At 41.2% G+C, this 27980-nt stretch overlaps 1 long non-coding RNA gene across 2 annotated transcripts in view; it reads right to left on the minus strand.

Annotated features, from left to right (window-relative positions):
• Nucleotides 1-3049: 3049 nt before the first annotated feature.
• Nucleotides 3050-27980, minus strand: part of LOC148164756 (uncharacterized) — a 47514-nt gene continuing 22583 nt past the window's right edge. For both annotated transcript variants that reach the window (XR_015767903.1, XR_015767904.1), the window contains exons 3-4: nucleotides 4168-4338; nucleotides 3050-3637 (exon numbers count right to left, since the gene is read on the minus strand). This is a non-coding gene — a long non-coding RNA (uncharacterized LOC148164756). The remainder of the gene's footprint in view (nucleotides 3638-4167; nucleotides 4339-27980) is intronic.

Genomic DNA, 27980 nt, shown 5'->3' on the forward strand with positions numbered 1-27980 from the left:
AGCAGACTCTGTGCTGAGGGTAGAGTCCGATGAGGGGCTCTATCTCAGGACCCTGAGATCATGACTTGAGCTGAAACTAAGAATCGGACGCTTAATTGCGCCACCCAGGCACGCCGGGACAAACATATTAATGGAATTTTCCCACCTTCTTCAAGTTGCCTTCCCCTCCTCTGCCTTCTTCACCTTTAACAGATGCAACTTTGGGGGGCACCTGGGTGGCTCAGTTGGTTAAGCGACTGCCTTCGGCTCAGGTCATGATCCTGGAGTCCCTGGATCGAGTCCCGCATCAGGCTCCCTGCTCGGCGGGGAGTCTGCTTCTCCCCCTGACCCTCCCCCTTCTCGTGTGCTTCTCTCTCTCTCATTCTCTCTCTCTCAAATAAATAAAATCTTAAAAAAAAAAAAAAACAGATGCAACTTTGGGGACTTCTTCAGAAAGAAACAGAGGTCATGCTTGGGAACACCTTCACGTTCCTGTCTTCTGAACTCTCGATCTGTTCTCATCTTTACTTAGATGGTCTCAGAGCATCACTACCTTTCTTGCTGACCAGATTAACTCGTCATTCTGTGTTCTGGAGCCCATTCCTTCCCAGTTAAGGATCTCTTGCCACCCAAAACTTCTTTCTCCTCCTGTCCTCAGGTACTTCACTTTCTGTGTATAAAGAAGCTTGATCCTCCTCCTCCTGGGCTCATGAGCCCCACTCTTGAGCATGGCCCCCTCTTCCCTACTTCAAAGCTTCTGGAAGGACTGGAGATTGCTCACTTTCTCATCCACTGTTCACTTCTCAAGCCACCATCCTCTGGCTTGTCTTCCTTATGCCACTGAGAGAGTTCTTGCCAAAATTATCATTCATTTCCAAGCCTACTGAATTTTATTTCACTTTATTCTTCATAGCTCTATGACTTTTGAGACTGCTTTCTTTCTGAAAACTGCTACTCCCTTGGCTTTGTGGTTTACGATGTTGGTCCTCCCCTTTCTGCCCTGGCCATTCCCAGCGACTCCAGAGGCTCCTCGCCCATTATGCCTGATGATTTGAACCTCAGTGGGGGTAGTTTTCTGTGCACTTTACCTACATTAGTGTATTTTAGTCTTCACAGCAAACTTTAATGAGTACTAATATCTCCCCCTTTTATTTACAACAAATGTGAGGCTTAGAAACGCTAAGCCATCTGACCAGAGTGACACACTAGTAAAGGCTGGGGACTGAGTCTAACCCAGGGAGCCCAGCCCCAGGAGCCCCTCCTTTCAGGACCCAAATGTTAGCTTTCCCCTCAACCCTTTTGATTAATTTTGACACTTCATTTATCTTGATCTCACCGGTAGGTTCTCCCAGATAGATCTAATTTATTTCCAGGTTTTAATGATTGCCTGCCTACATATGGATGGCTCCCAGGTCGGTTCAGACCAAGAAGCAGACACCAAACTGGAACTGGATGTAGGTGACACTTACTTGGGAGAAATGCCTGTAAGGGGTAAAGGAGAGAGGGAGAGCCTTGGGACCCTCATGTCAACCGTGCATTTGTGAGAGGAGAGTGAGGACAGAGGAGGGTCGGGTAGGGAGAGCTTCGGATTGCAGTGCGGCCCTGAGAGAGTCTATGTTGGAGAAATCCCCCAGGCTGTCCTGTGCTCAGTCACCAGGGGCAGGAGTGGCCCCGGGATGTGGGGCTCAGGGAGACCTGCAGTGGGCAGCAGTGAAGAGCAGAAGGCTCTCTGCCAACTGCGTTCATCACAGCAGGGTCTCTGGACGGGAGACCTGAGCAGTATCTACCCGAGTGTACACCTCCATCGTGAGCACAAAGCTCCCGTCTACATTTTCAGTCCTAACCTGTCTTTGAGTTTCAGTCCTATACTCAATTGCTTGCTTCCCATGTCTATCCCAGTCTCATGAAGTGTCAAGCTCAGTATGTCCAACTCTCAACCCATTTAAGGGCCTCAACCCTGAAAGTTCTATATTCTCCATATTCCCTACCTCAGTGTGTGGCACTGGCACACATCCCTCATCTGAAGTTCCTCCCTTGCCCTCACATCTGCACGTGCAATCAGTAACTAAGCTCTGTGGATTTTGTGTCTTAAACTTCTCTTCAGTGGGCTGCTCATCTCCTCTCCTCAACATGCTACTGCTGTCTCAGTGCCGAGCCTCATCATTTCACTCTGTTGGAAGAGCTTTCTATCTGGTCTCCTCATTAGGCCCCCTCCCACTGCACTGCCAACGGAGGGATCTTTCACCAAAAAACTCACCCCGTGGACTGATAATCCCAGGATGATGTCGTGAGTGCTTAGAGGTGAGCCCCAAGTGTTAGGAAATGCGGTCCCTGATGGAAGTGCAAGGAAGGTTTCCTCGAGGAAAACACCTGGAAAATCACAAAATAGATGACCAGCCTGTTTGAACAGAAGATCATCCACTCAGCCATGGGTGTTCATGGCCAAGAAAATTTTAGTCATAGGAAAGTTTCACGCTGCTATTAAAACAGCGAATTGCTAAAGGCAAATAAGGAAGGCGCTTCAATTTCCCTGAAATTTGAGGACCTGTAGGCTTGGGATTTCTGTCTTTTAAGTGCAGTCAACATTGACACATATCTGTTGGATGGGTTTCAAGGTCAGCCACCGACTTTGCCATAGTGCTCCCTGACCTCACCTCACACTTCCCATCTCCTTTGAACTTGAGAGGCAAACTCATTCTTAACCTCTCTTCAGGGAGGGATTGTTTATTGTTTCTTCGAAGAGAAACTTGAGAAGGCCAACAGTGTGGCCTCTTTGCAGGTATAATGAATTCTTGATGGGTCTGAGAAACAACTATCTAACAGAGTCTATTTCAGTTTTCGAGGATATCAAAGAACTTTAGAAAATCACCCAAGTTTTGAGTATTTTGAGTTTAATTTCGGGACAGGTCGATAGCAATATTACTCTAATATGCTCTGGAGGATACTAGATATTTTGCTCAGTGAACTGACTTGTGAAAATTTAATCAGCTAACTTACCCTTCCCATCCCAGCGCATCCAGGATACACAAATGAACACTTTGCTTCTTCCAGAAGAAATTTATTCTGCATTCTCTATGAGACAATGTAATAGAAACTATAATAGATCAGATCGACAGACACATGTGAGGATGCTATAAACCATAAATAATGTCAAATATCAGCCTTATAATTTTGGTATCTAAACATAATTTCCCTAGGGGATTTCATTTTAATAACAAATAGTTTATGAACTGGGTTCATATTCATGTTTATTTTCTAAAGGAAATGATCCCATTATCTTCCTTTTGACTGCACGAGGAGAGGAGAAATGGCAGGAGAAAGACTGCTGAAGGAAAGGTCATGGGTATTGATTGGATTGTTCAGGCAGATGATTAACTGCCTGTGCAGAGGCAGCCCCAAGGGCCATGGAAGCCCTTGCTCAGTTTAAGACTTGGTCCCAAGTTTCCCTCCTTATTACTGAAATCTGATCTTTGTTTCACAGGTATACGTTGGTAGCTTGGTAACTTCATTTTGTGGGCTGTAATTTTTCCTCCATATTCAAGACCAGCAAAGCAGGTGAGAGCTCTATGCACAGTGGTGCATCTCCACGCTGGTGGTTCATCTTTGCGTGCCAGGGTGGGAAGGAGCAAGAGCTCGAAGAAGCCTGGAGAGATCAGACCTGAGAAATGCAGATAAGGTGAGGAGAGGAGGCATGAGGGCCACACTACGTGGCTGCTCATTCTTTTTTAGAGTACTGGATCAGTCCCAATGCAAATAAGCACTTTCCTGGTGGACCAAACTACTGGTTTTCTATAATCCAGTTAGCTGAGACAACCTGGGATGTCGGGGTAAGTGGCAGAATATGTGTCACAACACAATACTACCAATAAAGTTCTAGTTGTATTCGTAGCAACCATTATTATTATGAAATACATGTGAGCCCATTAATGGTTATTCTTAAAATAACATCTTTCTCACTCCTGTCCATTCCAATGAGCTGCCCTAGGGGAGAGACTGAGGATGGAGGGGGTTACTAATGGGCCAGGAAGAACAGGAAATCACTTCACGGCTCCTCTTCTCGGGGTTTGGTGTCTAAGCACCTCATCTGCGGTGGGTGTCATGGTGAGAATAAGGTTGCGAACTGTGGGTTCAAGAACAATTTCTCAGGGGGAGCTCTGGGCCTCGAAGCTGGTGCATGACCATACTCACGTGTGGCACCTGTCTTCTGTCTTCCCTCTCACTTTGCACTCTGACCACAGGCACACAACACACAACGCTCACTCGGTGCTTATACTTCAGGTGAGCTCCTTCCGAAACCTCTCACCGAGTTGTCTTGGGCCCAACTGGCTCCAACTGGGTGCTGCAGCTCTGCCCTCATGTCTGCAAACATCCAAAGAAAAGAGGGAACTAGAACCAATCACCTGACTATCCCAGGACGCCATCATTGGGTACTTAGCACACACGAAAAATTCGCGGCGTTTTTCCTTTTTCAAGTCATGAGCATTTTTTTTTTTTATCAAGTCATGAGCATTTAAACCCCATCTCTGCCATTTAACTGCTGTGTGACCCTAGGAAAAATGTCGGAACCTCTCTGAGGCTCTGTTTTCTCACCTGGCAAATGGAAATACAATAGGGTTATTGTAAGGGCTAAGTGAGGTCATGTTGCTGCTGGGAGGAAAAACTTTTCTTCTTCTAACCTGAGCACAGAGTATCAGGAGAAAAGAGGAGAAGTGTATTTACATTCACAGGAGCCTGTAGGTCAAATGGCTCCCAGAACCAGCAGGGGATACATACTAAATGGAAAGAAGGGAGTGGGGAGAAGGGGCTTCTGGGGAAAACAGATGGAAGATATGACAGTTTCAGATAAAGTTTGTTAAGCAATTACTCATCTAGGCGATAATGTTAGACTGCTTTCTGGCTGCGAATCTCCCGGAGACGAAACTTACGAGCTGTGTTTTTTGGGAGGTCCTGCTTAAGTTAAGGTTTCTCTCTCTCTCTTTTTTTTAGAGAGAGAGCGAGAGGGCAGGGGAGAAAGGGGAAGGAGAGAATCTCCAGGAGACTCCGTGCTAAGCGAGGAGCCCAACGCAGAACTCGATCTCACCACCCTGAGATCATGACCTGAGCCGAAATCAAGAGTTGGATGTGCAACCAACTAAGCCACCCAGATGCCCTGACAAGGTTTCTTTCTGTGGCAGCTGTTTACTCAGGTGTTTTTAGCTTGAAATAATCTTTATGCCACTGAGGTGCATGTTGAATCCCCTCATTGTAACAGGTGTCACAGGATAGGTAAATCAGAGGTCAGAGTTCAGAGACATTACCAACATTACCAACAAGTGGCACCACCCCCCTTAAGGCCAACGTCTCCCTCTGGGCACTGAGAAGTAGGATGTACCACAGAGTGACAGCAGCGAGGGTAGCCATGAGGAGAAGGCTCTGTCTGTCTCAAGAGCAGAAAAGCAATTCCCACTTTCCACGCTTCTACCATCAACACAAATGAAGGGTTTCTGTCTCTACCTGATAACAGCCTCTTCTTTGACCCACAGCACAGGAAAAAAAAAAAACCAAGCCGAATAAAAACCATTTATTTATGACATTTTTACTCCATGCTGCATAGATTTTCTGTTTCAATTCCAATTTTTATGGAACTTATATTCCCCATTTTGTTTGTGGTACAGTGGGTTTAGCTGGGAGTGAAGATACGTTAGAAAAAAATCCTGTAAAACAGTTACATCAAATATAGTTATTGTACCAAAACAGACTGACTCCCAATGAGAAACTTGCTTTAATTTTATTATTTATAATTTTTTAAGGATTCATTAATTGCATACAGTGCAAAGGGCACTGCACCAAACCCGTGAATGTTATTCTATACTTATGCAAATAATTTTTAAATGGATAAATCCGACATTGTAATAAGGCAAATACGACAAATCTTTTCTTCCCTCCCCCCCGGCTAACTTGTACTTAAATAAGAAGTAAGAAGAGTAAGGTACAATGGTGGTAGGGAAATGAATTTTGTTTATTTTAATATAAACACACACCCAGCAATTTTTGGAGTGACTCAGTCACTGATGCCAAAGATTATCAATCAGTCTAAGAACATGGAGTACATATTCACAAATAGGCATTTCTGGAATTATTTGAGAAGAAGTGACATTTTTCATATTCCGAGAAGTACCTATGTTTGCCCATTCTTTCTTTCCCGTAGGCGCCTGCTTCTGACCAGCACGTAATAGAACTGCTCAATGGTTCTATTCACTTAAATAATAATAATAATGATCTTACTCTCTGCATGTTGCCAGGATTTTTATCTGCATTATTAATTCTTTTGGGTTGTAAATCCCAAAGCAGTAGCTTTCAGCTCTGGTATCATGAGCCACTCATGTGTCCTCATCTGTATGAGAGAAAGGAAAGGCTCGCACTCATGGAGTGAGAGGTGGGTGGGACTAGCAAAACTCACGGCTGGCCCTATAGGTGTGCCTAGAGCCCTAAAGCATCTTGAATGCCCACTGGAGTGGGTCCTTCATGCAAAAGTCCTCTGTTATGTGCGCAACTTTAGAACAAAGGTTGAGGCCATGTTGACCCAGGTGACTCTGCCCAGCATGGAATAGTGTCACCACAAGTGGGAATCTCAGAAGTGCCCCGGATGATGGTCGCAACAATGATGATGACAACAAAGGTGGTGATGATGATGATAATGTGCCTTTGTTCTCCAGTAATTCCCAATGCCCCCTATTTTATCTTTTCTTTGCTTAGACCCAGAAAAGCTGGAAAGTGGACTTAAAACCAAACACTCCTTCCTCCCAGGAAGCACAATGGAAGCTAAGGGGTAAGATGTACAAACTCTTCTCCTCTACCTGTTACACCCTAGGCCTGGATAAAGGTAAGAGCTGCTTTCCCATGTCTGAGGTCCCCCTGGAGCCCCATCAGTATAAGGTCAAGTTTCAGCATGGCTAGCAAAGAATAATGGGTGTCGTTCCTGTGGCAGACACTGCATTGTCTACCCAATAGTCAGTCTCACCCCCTACCCCTTCTGGTGTTTACTCTGCAGCTCTGGGGCATGAAACATCAATCAGAGGTGATCACAATAGTCTTCTCTCTGCCAGTAACTGGCTTAGGCATTGGCACCTTGACCCAGTCCTTACCTGAGGCTAAGTCTGCTGTGGAAAGTCTGGAAAAGCCTTTCCTCATTAGTTAAAAATAAAAAGTTGCATAAGAGGACATACTTCTTTCCTTTGCTGGACATCTTGATACCTGCACATGATACCTGGAGCTGCTATAATACCTGGGGGCCAGGGGAGAAGACCCTGGCCATACACCATGGGTGCTAAGCTGCCAAACAGAAAGAAGGAAAACACCCAGGTCCTTGATGCCATCACAGTGCCACTATGGTAAGCTAAGCTGGGCCTGTCCCCCTCTATGGAGTTCTAGTGATGGATGTCATAAGCCTATTATTGCTTAAACCACTTAAGGAAGGTAGGTCTTCTGCAGCTTGTGGGTAATCTACCCGACACACCCTTTAGAAGATCCCCCAGGCTTGTGATCAGCTCATCAGTGATAGAGACCATGAAATTGGTAAAGAAACCACAGGACCCATGCACATGAGTGGCCCCGGCCACCTCAGATAGTTGCGGGTTTAAAAAAAAAATCATTGAAAACTATAATTTTTCTGTCTTCTACATCTGTTCATCATTCATTCAATGAATATTCAGTTAGCTCTTACTGTGGTTTGGCTGTGAAGGACACAAAGAAATAGAGTATGTAGGGGTAATGTAGTGCTTTGGCATTTACTAAGTACTTCACATGCACTATTTGATGCCCACAAGAACTCTGTGAAATCAGTACTTATTATTCCTATTTCACAAATAAAAAAAATCTGAGGCTCAAAAAGATTATCCAAATTTCCATAACCTGACTCCAGGTCCATGGTTTTTTTCCAGCCAAATCTGAAATGTATCTTGCCCACAGGAAGCTTAGGATCAAAAATTGGGGAGATGAGGTAGCCCTACATTTAGAAGAAAAAAAAAAACAAACAATATTTAGATGGCAATGCAAACAGCTATTCAATAAATTTTACAGAGTAATAAGTAGTTAAGTACCAAACGTATAGGGTGAGAGCAAGCATTATTCAGGAGGAACTTAGCAATGTTGATGGAGAATTGGTGTATATGATTAGTGCAAATGGAAAATAATCTTTCCCACACGGGGACTAACAGCTGTACTGGAATCCGATATAATCATATAAAAACAATTACAATTTCATGTAAATAATGCATAAGCCAGATTCATGTTTCTTACCAGGTCTTAGTTACCTACTTTTGTCATCTGTAAGTAATCAATTCTAAGCTTGAAAAATTTGATAAGATAATTTCATTTGAAAAGCAGTCATGCATGTATGTTGAGATTATTAGAGGAAAGATGTAAGGTGATCTCAGATTGCCCCAATAACAATGAAAGTGAAGGAAATGGACTCACATCAGATTCTTATTCTTACTAATATTACTTATTCTATTTACAGAACTAATAACACTCAAGCCATTTAAACTGCACTGTCTGATTCAGTAGCAAGTAGCCACTAGCCAGGTGTGGCTACTTAAATTTAAATTTTATTAATTAAAAATTAAGTAAAAGTTTAAAATACACTTTCTCAATTGCACTTGCCGCATTTCATGTGCTCAATAGCCACATGTGGTTAGTGGCTACCATATTGGACAGTGCAAAATATAGGACATTTTTGTCTTTGTAGAAAGTTCTGAGGGACACTACTGCTCTAGATTCTGGCAAATGATAGACTAGGATAGAGAATGTAGGGTTATTTCTTAAAAGAAAAAGGGGGAAAATATTCAGTTCATACTACAATGTTTTTGCATTGCTTTATATAATTATCGCATCAGAGTTGCTTTGTTCACTCATTATGAAACAAATATTTGCAATTTGCCAGGCACTGTCTACATGCACTATTTCAGTTCTGCTGAATTGACAGTTTCTCCCAGAATCTAGTGCCCAGCACCATGCAGGAAAATAGCTCTACTCCATAATAGTTTATTAAAGGGATGACTCTGAGGAACAATGCAGACCTTAAAACTCCTTCCTCTGCCATTGGACAGGTCAGGAATGCGACCAACGCCGCCACTGCAGAGGATAAAGCAAATTCTTGGTTGCTTACCCAACCTCTTCTCTTCTTTGCTGACAGAATTCCAGTTTTATTCAGGACAATCAAGTCCCCCCCAGCCAGGGTAACGGATCAAGATTTTTCCACACACACATGACAATGTTATTTCAGCTTTCCCATCCTCTCTTTCAGCTATGTGGCCATGTACTCCAGATTTGGCCAATGAGATCTAAGTGGAACTCTGAGGAGAGTGGAATTTCTGTAGTCTTTTTCCTTCCTGATAAAAGGAAATTGACTTGACGCTGCCACTTGCCCCTTTCCCCTCCTACTTGTTTTGAATGTGGATGTGATATCTGGAGGTGCCAAAGGCATCTTGCAACTGTGAAGAAATAAGTGTAAGTGAAGAACCAAGAAAACCACAGACACTTTGTCATTGATGAGCTGCTGAGCCAAGCTCTGAACTACCACCAGACTTCCTACATAGAAAAAAAGAAACATCCATTCATTTGAGCCACTTTTAACTAGGTATTCTGTTATTTGCAGCTAAAAGCAATCCTAATTTATACAGCACATTATGGTACTACTTGGGTTCCTGGACCCAATCCCAGCATGGGGGGTGGGGTGGAGGAGAGGGTCTTTCCAACACACCACCAGGCAATTTTCAGACACCAGCAGGGTGTTTGAGAATTCAACTCAATTCAACTCAATTCTTACACCATCTACTTGGAGACAGCATCAGATTCCACAGGTTAAGGGCTCAGCCCTACAAGACTGCCTCCCCACACCCCGACCCACTTCAGATGCTAGTCAAAGCCCAGACTGTCGCCAGAGATTCTGACTGACGGACTATAGATCAGAGGTTCCCATGTCCCTTTCCTTAGGTTTGATTAATTTGCTAGAGCAGTTTACAAAACACAAAGAAACATTTTATCTACTAGATGATCAGTTTATTGTAAAAGGCTATGACTCAGGAACAGCCAGATGGAAGAGATGCAGAAGGCAAAGTATGTGGGAAGGGATGTGGAGGTTCCATGCCCTCTCCATTCTCCCCATATCTCCATGTGTTCACCAACCTGGAAGCTCTCCGAATTTCATCCTTTGGGTTTTTATGGAGGCCTCATTACATAGGTATGATTGGTTAAATCGTTGGCCTTTGACTGATTCAATCTCTAGCAACTCTACACCCACCCCAGAGGTGGGGCTGGGGGGTGGGACTGACCCTCTAATCACATGATTGGTTCTTTGGTCACTCAGCCCCCATCCTTAGGTTACCTAAAGGCTTTCCAAAAGTCGCTTCATTAACATAACACAGACACCTTGCCCTCTCTTATCACAGGAAATTCCAAGGCTTTTAGGAGCTGTGAGCCAGGAACCATAAACAAAGACCAAATATATATGAGAAATATTTTTTTGGTCATCTGAATGGCCAAATTTATTTCTTATAAATCACAATATTTTAGGTACACAATGTTGTATGCAGACAGACCATCTAATCCTTTTTCATGAGGCAACTTCTTATCTAATAAGATTCTATATTTGAGGTGGTCATTATAATGTACCGCTCAGAAACAGACTCACAAGTACAGAGAACAAACTGGTGTTTGCCAGAGGGGAGGGAGTGGGGGATGGGTGAAATAGGTGAAGGGGATTAAGAGGTACAAAAGTCCAGTTATAAAATAGACAAGTCATGAGGATGAAAAGTACGTCATAGGGGATACAGTCAATAAATTTTGTAATAATATTGTATGGTGACAGATGGTAACTACATTTATGTTGTAAGCATTGTGTAATGTACAGAATTGTTGAATCACTGTGTTGTTCGCCTGAAACCAATATAACATTGTATGTCAACTATACTTTGCTAATAAGAACTACAAAAAAAATTGGCACCGTGTGACGTTCAAGACTTTCATAAGAAGTCTTAGAGCTTCCGTTTATACTGGTGGGCATGCTCTCTCTTGGGACTCTCCCCCTGGAGGAAACCAGCAGCCATGTAAGAACTGCAACTACATGAACCACTTGTGTAGAGAGAGTGTGATGCTGGCTAGCGGCCAACTATTCCAGCCATCTCAGCTGAAGCACAGGACCTGAGTGAAGGAGCCATCTTAGACTTTCTGTTCCCATCAGATGCCTCAAGGAGAAGAAAGGAAGTTCCAGACATATGGCCCCAGTAGAGAGATCCTAGCCGTCTCCAACAATTCATGCCATTCCAGCTGAGGCCCCAGCTTTCATGGAACAGAAACAAGCCATACCCACTGTGCCCTCTTCAAATTCCTGACCCACCAAGTCACGAGCACAATAAAATGTTTGTTGTTTTATGCCTCTAACTTTCAGGATGGTTTGTTATGCAACAAAAGAAAACTGAAACATCGTTGGGATTTCTCACATCCATAAGACTAAACCATGTTATTATTTTTTTTTGAGTAGGCTCCACCCCCAAAGTGGGGCTTGAACTCACAACCCTGAGATCAAGAGAGACATGCTTTACTGACTGAGCCAGCCAGGTGCTCCAAGACTAAGCCATTTTATTTTATTTTTTTAAAGATTTTATTTATTTATCTGACAGAGAGAGAGAGAGCACAAGCAGGGGGAGCGGCAGGCAGGGAAATGGAGAAGCAGGCTTCCTGCCAAGCAGGGAGCCCAATGTGGGGCTCGATTCCAGGACCCTGCGATCATGAGCTGAGCCCAAGGCAGATGCTTAACTGACTGAGCCACCCAGGCATCCCTAGACTAAACCATTTAAACATTATCTTCTCAGGGGGCGCCTGGATGGCTCAGATGGTTAAGCATCTGCCTTCGGCTCAGGTCCTGAGGGATCGAGCCCCACATCAGGCTCCTGGCTCAGCTGGGAGCCTACTTCTCCTTCTCCCTCTGCCTCTCCCCCTGCTCCTGCTCTCTCTCTCTCTGTATCTCTGTGTCTCAAATGAATAAATAAAATCTTTAAAAAAAATAAAAATAAAAAAATAAACATTATCTTCTCAGAACTTAATTTTAATTCTTTTAGCATCATCATCATATTGAGCTAATTCTCCGTATCTCTATCATCCTTTTGCCAGACTTCCTGTTTTCCTCACTGGATCCAAGACCATCTGGTACAGTTGTGGAGGTCATGCACTGCACAAAGGTGTCAGACCAAGGGGTCAAGTAGTGGTTGAAGTAATTCTTTTTTTTTTTTAGTTAACATAAACATGTTGTATAGCCTAGTGGCTGCCCTGAGTGGGACAGACAGTCTCCCAAAGTTTTCAGTCCATCACTTCTCTTTGCTGATATTTGATTGCCTATACAGTGCAATCCAATCTTACCTTTACCCCCATTTTCTTTCTTTTTCTTTTTTTTTTTTTGCATCCTTGCTGCCTTGAAGTACTACTCATTATGCCTCTTACAAGTCCTGTATTCCTTTTTTTCTTCTTTCCCTATTAAGAAATCATTTTTTTGTCTCTCAATTGAAGCAGCTTGTTTTCCTAATTATACATAATATTTGCCTATTTTAAAAAATTTAAAGAATACATAAAAATATAAGGAAGAAAGTAAAAAAAAAAACAAAAAAAAAATCACCTGAAATCCCATCATTGAGGTAACTGTCATTAACATTTTGGTGATTTTTTTTTCATGTAACTTTTTTCATATATATGGGATTTTCTGGATCATTCTGTCTGCTTTCTCCAATCCTTTCCCCAGATGATAAATGCAGAACCATCTAATTAGAGCCTTCTACAAATTCAGTTGTCAGACTTTGCCTGAATGCTTACACTGCTTAGTAATATTTAAAAATCTGTCTCACTTTCTTCCTACCACATTTGGTTAGTTGACAGCTTTTCAGTTCTCCTCAAACACTACTCACTTTGCTGAAAACAGGGCGTCCCTCCTTGACTCCCCCTCACCTAAGTGGATTTCTGTTGTGGCACATTATTAGAAGTTGGAGGAGGGATAGTAAAGTATCTTTCAGACCGAGAAGACTTTGAGACAGAAAAAGAAACAAGCTACCCCATAGCATTTACAGAGAGTTTTATTCAGGGTAACTTACTAACAGGAAGGGTCAGGTGGACAACAATCCAGGTGCTATACAGATATTTTCCTCAAAGTCTGGACCTTAATCCACAGATTTTATAGATTGAGGGGATGTGCAGAGTTCACTGTAGTGAGGTCAAAGGTAGCTATCTAAAGTGGCGCCACCTGTGTGCCAGAGGGAAGCTCAGAGCAAGCCTTCCTTTTGGTCAGGGCATACATTAATCTCCAAGCGGCCTAGAACGTGTAGCCCCGAGGGAGGTCATCGGGTGGAGATGAACAAGATGGAAGGCCAAAGATGGAGTCAGTATGGTTAACACTCCTATACCCATGTGTCCAAACTGGTGAAGAGGCGCAAAGAGAAGGGAGGTAAGTCAGGGCTACCTCAGAATGGGCAGTTGGCAAGCTTTGAAAACAGAAGCTGGGAAGGTGAAGCATATCAGACCAGGACGGCATATTCGCTGGAGCAAGGCCAGATGCAGACACAAGAGCCAAAAAGACTGCAATGGAAGCCAAAGAAGTGTCTTGCAGAAATCCTGCTAGATACCCGAGAGTGGCTCCAGTGGGGCTTTATTACAACCAACTGCAGGTGCTCAAGTCCTGACAGGGATAAGTGGAACCCATGACAGGCTGGAGTTCTGGCTCTTGAGAACCGACTCCGTGTGGCTCCTCGATCAGTTATTCCTGTCCCTCCACTTGCCTGACTGTGAGCCTTGGAACCAGCTCTTGCCTGCAGGAAGGCTAAGCAACTACCATTCTTTGTTCTATGGCTATAGAACTTTTCTTCCCAATTGTAGTCGTTGTAGGTCCAGCTCTGCCCTATGACTGGTTCTCTCAAAGCAAAGTATCTTCCTGATATTCCTAAAATAAAACCCTTGCCAAACTCTGACAAGAGTACATTTAAATATCACCAGCCATGTTTTAAAATGGGAAACATTGTACATTTTGCCGCTGGTATGTAGAAAAGAGAGGGAAAACTCAGCAGCAGAGGAGGAAATCCGAGTCTCTGGTGGTTTCTTAGGCAGACTTTCAAGCAACCACTGGTTTTCAGCTGCATGTTGACCGTCAATGTCCAAAGTTCCTGTGAGTCCAATTCCTAAGCATTTCAGAGATGGTATGGTATAAATCAGGTCACTTCCAGATTTCTTTCACTGCTGGTTTGGGATTCGCTTTTCACAAGTCTACTAATGCAGTTACGGCTCATCCATCTGCTTTACAGTTTTCAAAATGTTGATGATGTTTGTACTCACGGATGTGTGCCTATTTTACATTTATTTATTTTTAACCATTTACTGTTATTTTCGAGGGGCTTGGGAAAGAAACTGAAATAAATGTGTGCTCAGTTCATCATCTTAAAGTAGAAGTTAACACGAAAGTATTGGCAAAGGAGAGCAGCATGGCAAAAACATTATTTTGAGGGGGCGCCTGGGTGGCTCAGTCATTAAGTGTCTGCCTTTGGCTCAGGTCATGATCCCAGGGTCCTGGGATCGAGCCCCCTATCGGGCTCCCTGCTCCACAGGAAGCCTGCTTCTCCCTCTCCCACTCCCCCTGCTTGTGTTCCCTCTCGCGCTGTGTCTCTCTCTGTCAAATAAATAAAATCTTAAAAAAAAAAAACACATTATTTTGAGAAGCCAAGATCATCTGTAAAGTGCAGGAAAAACTAGAGGGTCAGAAATGTAAGTCATGGAATCAGGAGAGCACACAAGACTCCAAAAGGGAAAAAAATCAAAGGTCTAAAATATGATTGTGGCAAAGAGAATGAAAAGAAAAAGCCAAACTTTTAAAAAAGGGAAAGGAAGGAATCTGTTGAACAGTTGATAAAAGGGAAGAAAGAAGAACCCATGCATCACTGAGCTTGCGATAGAATGATTGAGAGGCCCCTATGAATTTATGAGAAGTAATGAAGAGATTTTGGGGGACAATTGATGGGTTCTATTTTTGTGACAGTGAGTGTTGAGTATGAGGGAAATGGGTGCTATTTTCTTAGAGCAGCCAAAATAGAACAGAAATTCTGCCAAAACTCATCAAATCTTTTTATTAATTTACAGGGTAATAACTTTTAAAATACATTTAGAATATATATTCAAGAACTTCTAAGTTAACATGGGAAATGAATGGACTCAGAGATTCAGGTGGTAATGCCTTCTCTTCCTCGTATGAAGGTCATAATTTTTTAGGAAAGGGGTTTTTATTCTAGGGAGAAGATACATCAGTTTCTGATTTGGGAGTTACCAGGCACAGTTTAAGTTTGGGGTACTACAGTGAAATCAGAGGATTAAGAAAAATCTTGTGGCTTCTCATCCCCCTGGTAGTTAGGCTGCCATTTTAGTCAAAAGACCGTAAGAGTCTTTTTAAAGAAATCTGATTAGCCCAAAAGGCAAAGCCTAAATATACAGACAACAGAGGCTCCTTGTGCCAGTCAGGGATCTCCATAGAAACAGAATCAATAGGATATATGTATATTTATATTAAGAGATTTATTTTAAGGAATTGGCTCATGCAATTGCAGGGGGCCAGAAAATGCTAAATCCACAGGGCAGACCAGTAGGTTGGCCACTCAGGCAAGAGTTGATGTTGCGGTCTTGATTCTAAAATCTGTAGGACAAGCCAATAGGTTAGAAACTGAGGCAGGATTTCTTTGTTTGAAGAATTACTTCTCTCTGGGAAGCTTTTTGTTCTTCAGGCCTTCTACCTGTTAGATGAGGTCCACCCACATTATTGAGGATAATCTCCTGTAAAGTAAACTGATGGTAGATGACAATCACATCTATGAAATGACTTTACAACAATGTCTAGAGTAGTATTTGACCAAACAACTGGGCAAAGCCAAGCCTAGCCAAGGTGACACATAAAATTCAGCCCTTGCACTCCCCAGTGAAACTGCTCAACCAAATCGCCCCAATACCAAAGCCCATCATTGAGAAGGCCCACTCATGGCACAGACCTCCTAGTCAGCTTTTTAAATGCTCTATGCTAAGGGGTGCCTGGCTCGCTCAGTCAGTAGAGCAGGTGACTCTTGATCTCAGGGTTGTGAGTTTGAGCCCCATGTTGGGTGGAGAGATTACTTAAGAAAAATTGTAATAAAATAAAAATAAAAAGATTGTCTAAATGCTCCATGCTAAAGAAAGAAGAGTTAATCAAGAGGGCACATTCTGCGTGGAGCACTGGGTGTTATGCACAAACAATGAATCATGGAACCCTACATCAAAAACTAATGATGTAATGTATGGTGATTAACATAACAATAAAAAAATAAAAAAAAAGAAGAGTTAATCAAGAATCAATAGACATCTGAGAAATGTCCTTTAGATGAAACAAAAACAGTTTAGGGGGAAGAAAACAACAACAAAAAACTATCATTAAGATTCTCAGGGAGATAAGAGATGATAATTTGACCATGAAACAAGAAAAACTATTAAGGAGGACAAAAGGCTTCAGAGGACAAAAAGGAGCTCCTTGAAATTATCAAAATTATAACACAAATTGAAAACTCAGTAAGAGGGTTACAAGATAAAGTTGAAGCAATCTCTAAGAAAGTAAAACAAAATGACAAGAGATGGAAAATTGACAAGTGGGGGAAAAAAAGAGGTCATTTTAGGAGGATCAAATCTTTAAATAAGATTTCCAGAAAGAAAACAGAACATGGAGCCGGGGAAATTATCAAAGAAATAATTCAAAACATTTTTGAGCATTAAAGGTTATGAGTTTCCAGACTGAAAACGTTTACCAAGTTCCCCAGCCCAGCAGATGAATATCTATCCACACGAAGTCATTTTATCGTGAAATTTAAGGAATCAAAGATAGAAGAGTAAAGCTTTGGGTGAGTAGGAGGGATAGATTACATACAAATGATCAAGAATCAGACTGATTTCAGGCTTCTTGACGGCATTAGCCGAGGACAATAAAACGATGCCTTCAAAGCTCTGGGGACACATGATATTTCTACCCAGAATTCCACTTCCAACCAAACCTAGCAAATGCAAGGGTAGAAAATGATGTTTTTATAAATAAAAGTTTTCTAAAGTTCACTTCCCAACCACTTTTTCTCAACAAGTTGTGAAGGATGTACTTCTCCAAGAAAAGGAGTAAACAAAGGAGGACAAGGCCGGGAGACTCGGGAATTTAGGACTCTAACAAAAGAGACAGGCAGGGACACCTGGGGGGCTCAGTCGGTTAAGCGTCTGTCTTCGGCTCCGGTCATGATCCCAGGGTCCTGGGACCGAGTCCCACACAGGGCTCCTTGCTCAGCGGGGAGCCTGTTTCTCCCTCTGCCTGCCACTCCCCCTGCTTGTGCTCGCTCTCTCACTCTCTCTGACAAATAAAATCTTAAAAAAGAGAGAGACAGAGAGACAGGCAAAGGGAATACTTAGCAGGATGATGGGACGTCCCAGGACACATTTGGATGGAGAGAGTAGTCAGTCCAAACTAGGAAGGTCAGAGGATCCTGGGACAGATGTCTCCAAGAGCATGAAATTAATTATCGCACCTAGCATATTTGAACATATTAAGAAGAGAGTTACACCTCTTGAGGACTGTTTGGGGGGCACAAAACTAAGCAATTAAAAATATATATATTAGATCCAGGAAAAGCAAAAGGTTATTGAAGAAAGGAAAAGTAATAATGTCAGTTAGTACCACTTGGTTCAATTATAAATAGTATTTACCTAGTGAAAACAACGTAAATATATGGCTTAACAAAATCACATGTTCGCACGGAGGATGTATGTTTGTGATGCAGGCAGGCAAGTGGAGGAAGACAGCTAAAACCTTATCTTGCATAATAAAAATAGATAAGATGTCATACTAAAAAATCAAGAAAAATTAGTTACTTCACTTGCAGTCCAGTAATGTTATTTAAAGATTTAGAGGTGAATTTATTTTTTTAAAGATTTTATTCATTTTTTCTTTTTCTTTTTTTTTTTTCTTCATTTATTTGACAGAGAGAGAACACAAGCTGGGGGAGCAGCAGAGGGAGTGGGAGAAGCAGGCTCCCGGCTGAGCAGGGAGCCCGATGTGGGGCTCGATCCCAGGACCCTGGGACCATGACCTGAGCTGAAGGCAGACCCTTAACAGACTGAGCCACCCAGGCGCCCCGGAGGTGAATTTAAAAAGAAAATAATCAGAGTTAAAATTGTCTCTGGGAGGAAAAAATAAATAATGGTGGGGACCTGGAGAGAAGAGAGTTGTTTTTCTCAATAAGTTTTGCAGAACTGTTTGATCCTTCTTGCATACATAATTTTGACAAATTTTTTTTTTAACTCCCAAACCTGTCTGATAAAACCCAAACTCTTGGCAGTCCAAGAGCTCACCTGATGGAGTCAGAGTGACCTGGATTCTAATAGCAGCTTGGCCACTTCCCAGCTATGTAACCTTGGGCAAGTTATCTAAGTTCCTCAAACTCCGTGAAAAGGGGATAATAATAGTTCTCATGGTAACGGTGCAAACCGACTGATCCACAGCCCTGATTGTGAAGAATGAAGAAAAGAACCCATGTCAAGTCTAGGCATTATGCCTGATGCAGCCTCAGTTTGTATACACTTTCGCTAATGTTTTTTGCCTTGATCAGGCTGACATTCTAGGCTCTCTGTAATCTCTCCCATCTGCTTTTCCAACCTCCCATCTTATTCCTCTTCTAGACAAACTCGAAGCTTGGGCCAGGCTGTTCTCATCCTTCCTGAAATCTACGGCTCTCTTGCCAACCTCCCCGCAATTGTTTGTTTTCCTATTCACCAACCTATTTTGGTTGAGATAACAATGGTAATGAAATGTGTTACACCCTGTAAATAACTAGACAATATTTGCATTCATAGGATCAAAATCCAAGATGTAAATATTTCCTCTAGGGGCTAAAAGCCGAAAGGAGGAGTTCCATTTTTGTTCAAGATGTGTTAATCTTGTCATCGCTCGAGGTTGCCATGGTTCCTGTTTGGCACTTCCAGGCCTTAAGCTTATGCCACTATATGGGAACAAGTGGAAAGAACCGCATTTGACTGAGACAGGGAGACTGGCAGGGTAAGGATCTTGTGAGATAAGTCAGTGTTGCAAGTGGAAACACAAGCCAGAATTTTTGTGTCTTAGTTACACATTGATTCTCGCTGCTCCTCAACACTGCGTATTTCCAGCTTCGTTTTTTCCCTGGGGAATGGGGAACAATTTATTTTGTAAACCAGGGAGACACTCTTTTCCCTTTCGCGTGGCACAATTTAAGTGGGGAAAACCCAGTAACCATTTGCTTGTCGTTTTTTAGAATAAAGTCTTCGATTTTGTAAGTAATTTGTTAGAACCAGTTATTTTATTAGAGAGACTTCATTAGGCTATAAAGATAAACATGCTCTAGCCTAAAAAATAAGGGTTAAACCAGAGAAAATTCAGCTAATTAACTTGGACAATTCATACTCCTCTGTCAACTTCACAATTATTTTCAAATTCACAGTCATAGTTAGAAGGGTTCCTTGGACGGAAATCAAAATTGCATTTTTATGAGACTCGCTAACCTATCTTTGGTGACATTTGTGCCCTGTGCTACTTTTTTGGTTCTTATCTAGCCTCTTAGAGACTTTTGGTCTCTGGTGTATATGGGAAGTAAATAGTAATATGGGAATAGTGTTAATTGCTCTTGATTGCTTAAAATGCTCACAAGATTTCAAACTTTATAAATCCTCTTATAAGATTTCTTTTGCAGATTTAAAGAGGAGGGATAATATCATCTCCCTTCTAACCATCATTCTACAGTGAATTCAGATAGACTATCCAGAATCTTAAACAAATTCAACAGCATTTTGTCATTTATCATCCTTACCATTGATATTTTGTTGACATTTGCTGACACTTTATGATTGTCCTAAGGCATATGGTACTAAATCAGTAACTATAAGGTATACATCTGTGTATATGAGGAATATTCTCTTTCCTCATAGAGTAAATAATTCATGAAGGGCTCTTTCATGTATCAGTTTTTTAGGTATCAATAGTAAAGTGAGAGATGAGAACATTTTAATGTGAAACAGAAAAGTAAAAACCCTCAGGTTAAGTTTTGAAAACCCTTATTCCCTTGGCTTTAAAGAGGGATAAAGTAGAAGATATTTAGTAGAGCAAAGGACTTCTAAACTTCACTTTAGTTTCAGCTTCAACTTTAGGACACTTCAGGAACAATTAGAGCACAGGTCAATCTCTATTTTATTTTTTTTTTAAGTTTTTTTTTTTAAAGATTTTATTTATTTATTTGAGAGAGAGAGAATGAGAGATAGAGAGCACGAGAGGGAAGAGGGTCAGAGGGAGAAGCAGACTCCCCGCTGAGCAGGGAGCCTGATGCGGGACTCCAGGATCATGACCTGAGCTGAAGGCAGTCACTTAACCAACTGAGCCACCCAGGCGCCCAGGTCAATCTCTATTTTAGATAATTTCTTCTAAACTGTGTATTAACCCACGATTGCCCTTTACTTCTAATTACTTTCTTGCTTATTATTATCTTTCTTAATTTAAACATATGTGCTTGTTTAAATCTCATGGTAACAAAGTCCTAGATAACAGACAAGGATATATTGCCAATAAAAAGTTGCCAACTACAGGTTGTGACTGTTCTTAAAATAAGGTCAAATCCAGGGGTGCCTGGGTGGCTCAGTCAGTTAAGCATCTGACTCCTGATTTTGGCTTAGGTCATGATCTCAGGGTTATGGGATAGAGCCCCGTGTCAGGCTCATGCTCAGTGAGGAGTCTATCCCTCTCCCTCTGCTCTTCCCCTGCTCTCTCTCTCTCACTCTGTGTCTCTAAAATAAATAAATTTTTAAAATATTTTTTTTAAAAAAAGGTCAAATCCAAAAAAGGACCCATAAACCAAGTTTCCAGGACCCTTCAGTATGCACTGGCTACCAATGACTAACATGAAAGTAACACTGAATATCAACCTCTGTGGTTCGAAAATTTCATCTGATAATGGCATCTTCCTTGGGTTCAATACTACAGTGACTTCAAGTACAATGGTTGCCAACTCTTCAATTAACAGATTGATGAATATCCTGAAAAATTGGGCAGTTCTCAAGTGGTAATCCCACTAATGGATATTATGCTTGATAAATTAATTCTGAGGCTTAACTTCTGTGCAGAGTGGAAAACAATTAGAAAATCAAAGAGAAAACAAAAATAGACAATAGCACAAGATACAAATTTCCAAGGAATGGCTTGTAGCGTCTCAGATAGAGGAGGACAAGAAGACATAGGCCTTTCCAGAAACGTGGCCCATCACACAAGATGACTACCTCATTAGTCTGCCTCAAGTGGCTGAGTGGCGTGGAATGCTGCCTCGCACATGCACATGACATGAGTGCAAAAGCTTTTTGTTCGTGATGATTTTACTGCTGTCTATGCAGGACTCACTCAATTACATGTGATGACCACACATTTTTTCCATCGCAGCATCTATAAGAATGTTTAATTTGGATTTTCCAGAACAGCAGCTAATGAATGGCCAATGGGGCCTCACATCCCTTCCCACCAAGTGGTGCCCAGGGACCCCCCACCCGTGATTGCTGTTGGTAACTGACCATTAGGTTTAATAGTTCCCTGATTTCTTTCTTTTTCTTATTCTACTTTTTTCTTCTCTCTTTCAACTACTAGTAATATGCAGATTGGGGTCAAACACTTCACAAATTATTTCTGGCTTAATAGTCCTCGTTTTCAAATGTGCTTTTCAGACTTTAATTAAACCTAGTCTCCCTGAGGGCCTACGGGGAAGCAGTGTTTTTTCTGCTTTCCAGAAGGGGACAATGGAAAAAGAATAATGACTACAGACAGTAGAAGTGGAAAGGGACAATAAAAAAGAAACTCTCCTGACCTATTCTGAATTTAGAAGCTTTTCTGCCTATCTTCAGACCTAAATTCACACTATGAAGCATTCTAGGGGAAATCTGTTTCCTTGAGGAGGTTGAGAGGCATTATATTCTATGTTAATAACATGAGAAAAAATTCTCATTAACTAATTTCTTATAGGTGTAGCATCATATATAAAGTAAAATACAAAATATGAGAAAACTGTCCAGTTTCAGTTTATTTGCTTAGATAAAAATTATTTTTATTATTTATTAAGTAATAAAAATGATTGTTTTTAAAAAAGATTTTATTTATTTGTCAGAGAGAGAGAGAGAGCACACAAGCAGAGGGAGTGGCAAGGCAGAGGGAGAAGCAGGCTCCCTGCTGAACAAGGAGCCTAACAAGGGACTCGATCCCAGGACCCTGGGACCATGACCTGAGCCAAAGACAGACGCTTAACTGACTGAGCCACCCAGGCATCCCAAAAAATGATTATTTTTTATTTCTAGGCAAACTTTATCACAATTAGATGAAAAATAATTATAATTTGGCCAACCTGCCTTCAAGTCATATAATTTGATAATCTGATATAATTTATTGACACAATTGGAAATATAACCACTCTGTGTTTAAAACCCACACATAAGTGGATGTAAAACAGTTAAACAACAAAACCTCAATGAGGCAGCCACTGGTTAGTTGTAGCTGTATTTACTGAGGCCAAAGAATACATTTGCAAGTGGTATACTAAACTAATAATAATAATAATAAACATAGGGGACATACTTTGGGGGATAATGAAATATCCTTGAGAAGGCACCTATCCTTTCTTCCACAGTAAGGCAAAGAGAATTGTATTTTTAAAGGCAGATGGTTTGGGACACCTGGGTGGCTCAGTCGTTGAGCGTCTGCCTTCGGCTCAGGTCATGATCTCAGGCTCCTGGGATCGAGTCCCGCACTGGGCTCCCTGCTTGGCGGGAAGCCTGCTTCTCCCTCTGTCTCTGCCCCTCCCTCTGCTTTTGCTCACACTCTGTCTCAAATAAATAAACAAAATCTTTAAAAATAAATAAATAAATAAAGGCAGATGGTTTAGGCCTGTTTTTAAAGAGAAGGCCAAAGAGCTCCCCCTCCTTGAGGTGCAGTTCTGCACAAATCTTAAGAGCTTACAGGAACAGAAGCAACGAGGTATGGACATCAACTTGATGAAGATCCTCTCATAAAACTTGTATTTTTTTATTGAAGCAATAAATAACCTACAGTGTTATATTAATTTCAGGTGTACAATACAATGATTTAACAATGCTATACATTGCCCAGTGCTCATCACAGTAACTGTACTCTTAATCCCCTTGCTCTGTTTCCCCCATCCTCCCCTTTGGCAACCACCAGTTGGTTGTAAAAATCTGTGTTTCTAATAATTGCAGACGAAGAAATGAAAAGAATGAGAATGTTCTACAGACATCATATCGGAAAGAAAACGCTTGAGTATGGGCCCGTTTGGAGTGGACAGAGGAGTAGGAGTGACAGAGTCGAGGGGCAGAAGAAGCATAGGACATGAACAAGACAAGGTGAGAAACCACTTCCTCGGTCTGTAGGGCCCTGGCCCGGTGTTCATTACGAGGGACTTCTCACTCTCCTTCCCGCACACCAGACGATCAATCCAGGCTAACTGTGGTGACTCCATTCACCTTGCCCGTAACTGGCTTAGGAAAGGGGCTTGTGACCCAATGAGGAAAAGTCTGCTGAAATTGACAGAATGGGTGAATGGAAAGAACTTAAGGATTTGATGACATTGTTGAATTATTCATCAACCAATCTTGAACCCTCCCCTACTTCTGGACTTCCATTCATGTGAAATAATGTTTCCTTATGCTTAAGCCAGTTTATTTATTTATTGAAGATCTGATTGGCTTTATTAATCAATTCATGAATCAGGCCTCACCCCATCAAGGAGAGGGGAGCTCCCAAGCCAGTTTAAATCAGGGTTTTCTGTTATTTGTTAACCAAGAATTCTCTAATTGAAATAATTAATGAGATATATTGGGTATTTCATCAAAACTCTTGCAGGGTATATTTTTATTATGGTTTCCCTAATGTACATTTATATTTAAGTTGGCTGGGCCTAGTTCATTTCACAATCTGGGTTCTCTTCTCAGCTCATAGATCTTTCTCAAGTCCTAACTCAACAATTCCTTTATATGTTGTTTAGTTGAGAGGCATCTGAACCAACTGACTCTAAATAACTTTGCAGCCAAGATGCTGGTGTTCAGAATGGAAGGATAAGCAAGCAGCATTCACTACAAAATAATGCTTAAAACATCTATGCATGTGTCATATATGATTCCTTCTAGATTATGTAACAAATGAGCAAATAAAGATGTCATTAACTAGCCAATTTGACATTCCTATTAATGTGGCCAGAAAATAAATAGAATTTATAAAGAATTTCTTTATTCCCCTCACTCTTCTACCAACTGATGACTATCTTATTAATGACAATATATTCTCCATTCTGTGCTGCCCATTGAGAGCTAAACATTCACCATGGATATTAATATTCATGTTGCTAAGATTAGGAACAATGGGTATTAAAGAATAGTCCTGCTATTTCAAAGACCTTGATCTTGATCTTCAGCCAGTATTGCTGAAGCTGAAAAATTTCAGGTCTTTCAGAAACAGTATCTTTGGGTTAAAATTTGACTTTTTAGAGTGCATGGCAATAGCAGCACTACAATGAATGCAGTCTATGGCAAATTTGAATAGTAAAGTGAAGTGGGGTGGCCTCTAACCTAGGGTTTCTTACATCCTCTGGGGCCCCTTTGTTGTGTCCTTTTGCCAGAACTCTTTTGTCCTTAGTTTGACCTTAATAATAGCATATAGGTAACAAAGGGAGAAATATAGTAGGGGAGATACTAATTCTTGCACCCAGCATTCTTAGGAATACATTCTTTCCTTTTATATTTGTAGTCTTTAGTGCTTTAGTACACCTAAGCACATCTGAGCTATTGCAATACCTTGACCTGTTATTTCCCACTTGAAATAAATCTCATGCTCCTGTCAAGTTGCCTTTCTTTTTTTTTTTTCCTAAAGATTTATTTATGTATTTTGAGAGAGTGAGAATGAGAGAGAGAGAGAGTACATGAGGGGGGGAGGGTCAGAGGGAGAAGCAGACTCCCTGCTGAGCAGGGAGTCCGATGCGGGACTCGATCCCGGGACTCCAGGATCATGACCTGAGCCGAAGGCAGTCGCTTAACCAACTGAGCCACCCAGGCACCCCTCAAGTTGCCTTTCTTGTCCACAGTTCTTATATACTACCCTCATGACAGCTAGAATGATTCTTTTAAAATATTTGCATATACTGTGTTCCCTCCTCTTACTCTCAACTTTTGTATATCCTTATATCTTGATGTGCTTCTTGTAAGCAACGTGTAATTGAATTTTATTTTCTTATCCAGTTTGACAATTTTTGTATTTTAATTAGAACATTTACTTCACTTACATTTATTTTTTTATTTTTTTTAAAGATTTTATTTATTTATTTGAGAGACAGAGAATGAGAGATAGAGAGCACGAGAGGGAAGAGGGTCAGAGGGAGAAGCAGACTCCCCACTGAGCAGGGAACCCGATGTGGGACTCAATCCCGGGACTCCAGGATCATGACCTGAGCCAAAGGCAGTCACTTAACCAACTGAGCCACCCAGGCGCCCTTACTTCACTTACATTTAATATACTTATTGATATGTTTTGGGTTATATCTACCATCCTAATATTTGCTTTCTATTTGTTTCTCCTGCTCTATGATCTGTTTTCTCTCATTTCCTGTCATCTTTTGAGTTGACTTTTTGTCAATATTACAATTTCCTCCTTCTGTTAGTTATACATTCTTTTATTATTCTTTTACTGCAGAGATTATGGTATTAACTTGCCAAATTCTAATATAATATTATTTGGTATTTTTACCCTCTTACCAGACAATGTAAGAGCCATAGAACCTTGAAACTCTATTTGTCCTTCTCTTAACTTATATGGTATTGTTGTATTTTAATTTCATATTTATTGAAAACTCCACAATAAATTATTGCTATTTTATACAGTCAACATTTATTTATGCTTGTTCGCATACTTATTCTTCTCATTGTTCTTTATTCCTTGAATATGGGGCTCAATGTCTTTCATACATTTTGAAAAATTCTTAGCCATTGTCTCTTTTTTTTTAAGATTTTTTTTTTATTTGAGAGAGAGAGAATGAGAGATAGAGAGCTCGAGAGGGAAGAGGGTCAGAGGGAGAAGCAGACTCTCCGCTGAGCAGGGAGCCCGATGTGGGACTCGATCCCGGGACTCCAGGATCATGACCTGAGCCGAAGGCAGTCGCTCAACCAACTGAGCCACCCAGGCGCCCAGCCATTGTCTCTTCAAATATGGCTTCTGCCCCATTTTCTTTCCCTCTTTCCTGTTGAGGCTCCAATTGTATGTATTTGGGACCTTCTCACTGTAAGCTCCATGTCTCTTATTCTCGGTTCTGTATTTTCCACACTTTTCTCTCTCTGCATTCTGGATATTTTCTTCTGCTCCATTTTCCAGTTCACTAAAACTCTTTTTAGCTTTGTCTAATTTGTTATTAATCTTTTCCATTGAATTCTTAATTTTAATTATTGTATTTGGGCACCTGGGTGGCTCAGTTGGTTAAGCGACTGCCTTCGGCTCGGGTCATGATCCTGGAGTCCTGGGATCGAGTTCCGCATCGGGCTCCCTGCTCAGCAGGGAGTCTACTTCTCCCTCTGAACCTCTTCCCTCTCGTGCTATCTCTCGTTCTCTCTCTCTCAAATAAATAAATAAAATCTTTAAAAAAATTTTTAATTATTGTATTTTTCTGATATAAATTTGGGGGGCTCATTTTTAGGTTTTCAGTTCTCTTCCAAAATCTCAGTCTTTTTATTATTTTGATGTAGTAAATATAGCTTTTTTTAAGTCTATGCTGGATGGAGCCTCAGCAGGTCTATTTCTATTTTCTCTTGTTTATCTAGGTTTCCATCATGTTTCCTTTAGTGTACTTGGTTATTTTTGGGTGTGGTATGTTTTTACAGAAATTTGCTTCTATAGGCAGCAAGGGGTTCTAACAATCCAATTTCATCATTAAGCTGATTTGAAGCAGGCAGGGATTCAGTCTCTGTGAAGATCAGTTGACTCCCAGTTCACCCTTACTTCTATAATGTAGCCTATTGAATTATCAACCTAAAGCCTAAATGGTATACTAGGTTTATTCTCCACCCCTTTGTGATTTAAATTTTTTTGCCTCGGCTTTACAAGCCTGTCAAAAACACTCATTTCTCAGCCACTTCTTCCAGAATTGGTAAAGGCTCTATAGGAAAAGTTCCCTAACTGCCAAGCTTATGTTTGTGATTTGTTTTCTCCTGGAACTTGGCCCTGTAATTCTTAATTAACTTGTTGGTTCTCTAATGCCTTCAAGGAATTTTTTTCTAACATTTTGTCCAGGGTTTTTGTTTTGTTGTTGTTCTCAGTGGGAGCATTTGTTCAAATTACCCAGTCTACCATGCCAGAAGTGAAAAATCTGATCCTTTAAAAATATAAGTCAAGGGATGCCTGGGTGGCTCAGTCGGTTAAGCATCTGCCTTTGGCTCAGGTCATGATCCCAGGGTCCTGGGATCGAGTCCTGCATCGGGCTCCTTGCTCAATGAGGAGCCTGCTTCTCCCTCTGCCTGCCACTCCCGCTGCTTGTGCTTTCTCTCTCTCTCTCTCTAATAAATAAATAAAATCTTAAAAAAAAAGTTTAAAAAAATATATAAGTCAAATGATGACACTGAAACTCTCCATAAATAAAATAAAAGTCCAATGACTTTACAGAGGTCCAGAAGAGCCTATGGAATCTGGATCCAGGCTACCTCTCCAACTTTATTGCCTCCAACTCTCCAATGACTTTCCAAAAATCTAATGATCAACTCAATGTAAATTTCTAAAGTAGAAAGGCCATGTGATATGTCTACTTAATAACCCCCATAGCATTTAGCATATTATCCAAGCAATATATCAATTATGATTAAATTTGCGTATACACTAAAAAATAAAGCCCAAAATAGTGGCT

The sequence above is a fragment of the Eumetopias jubatus genome, unplaced genomic scaffold, assembly GCF_037043125.1.
Source record: "Eumetopias jubatus isolate StellerSeaLion01/CBP00866 unplaced genomic scaffold, mEumJub1_p1.0 scaffold_3, whole genome shotgun sequence".
Lineage (NCBI taxonomy): Eukaryota > Metazoa > Chordata > Mammalia > Carnivora > Otariidae > Eumetopias > Eumetopias jubatus.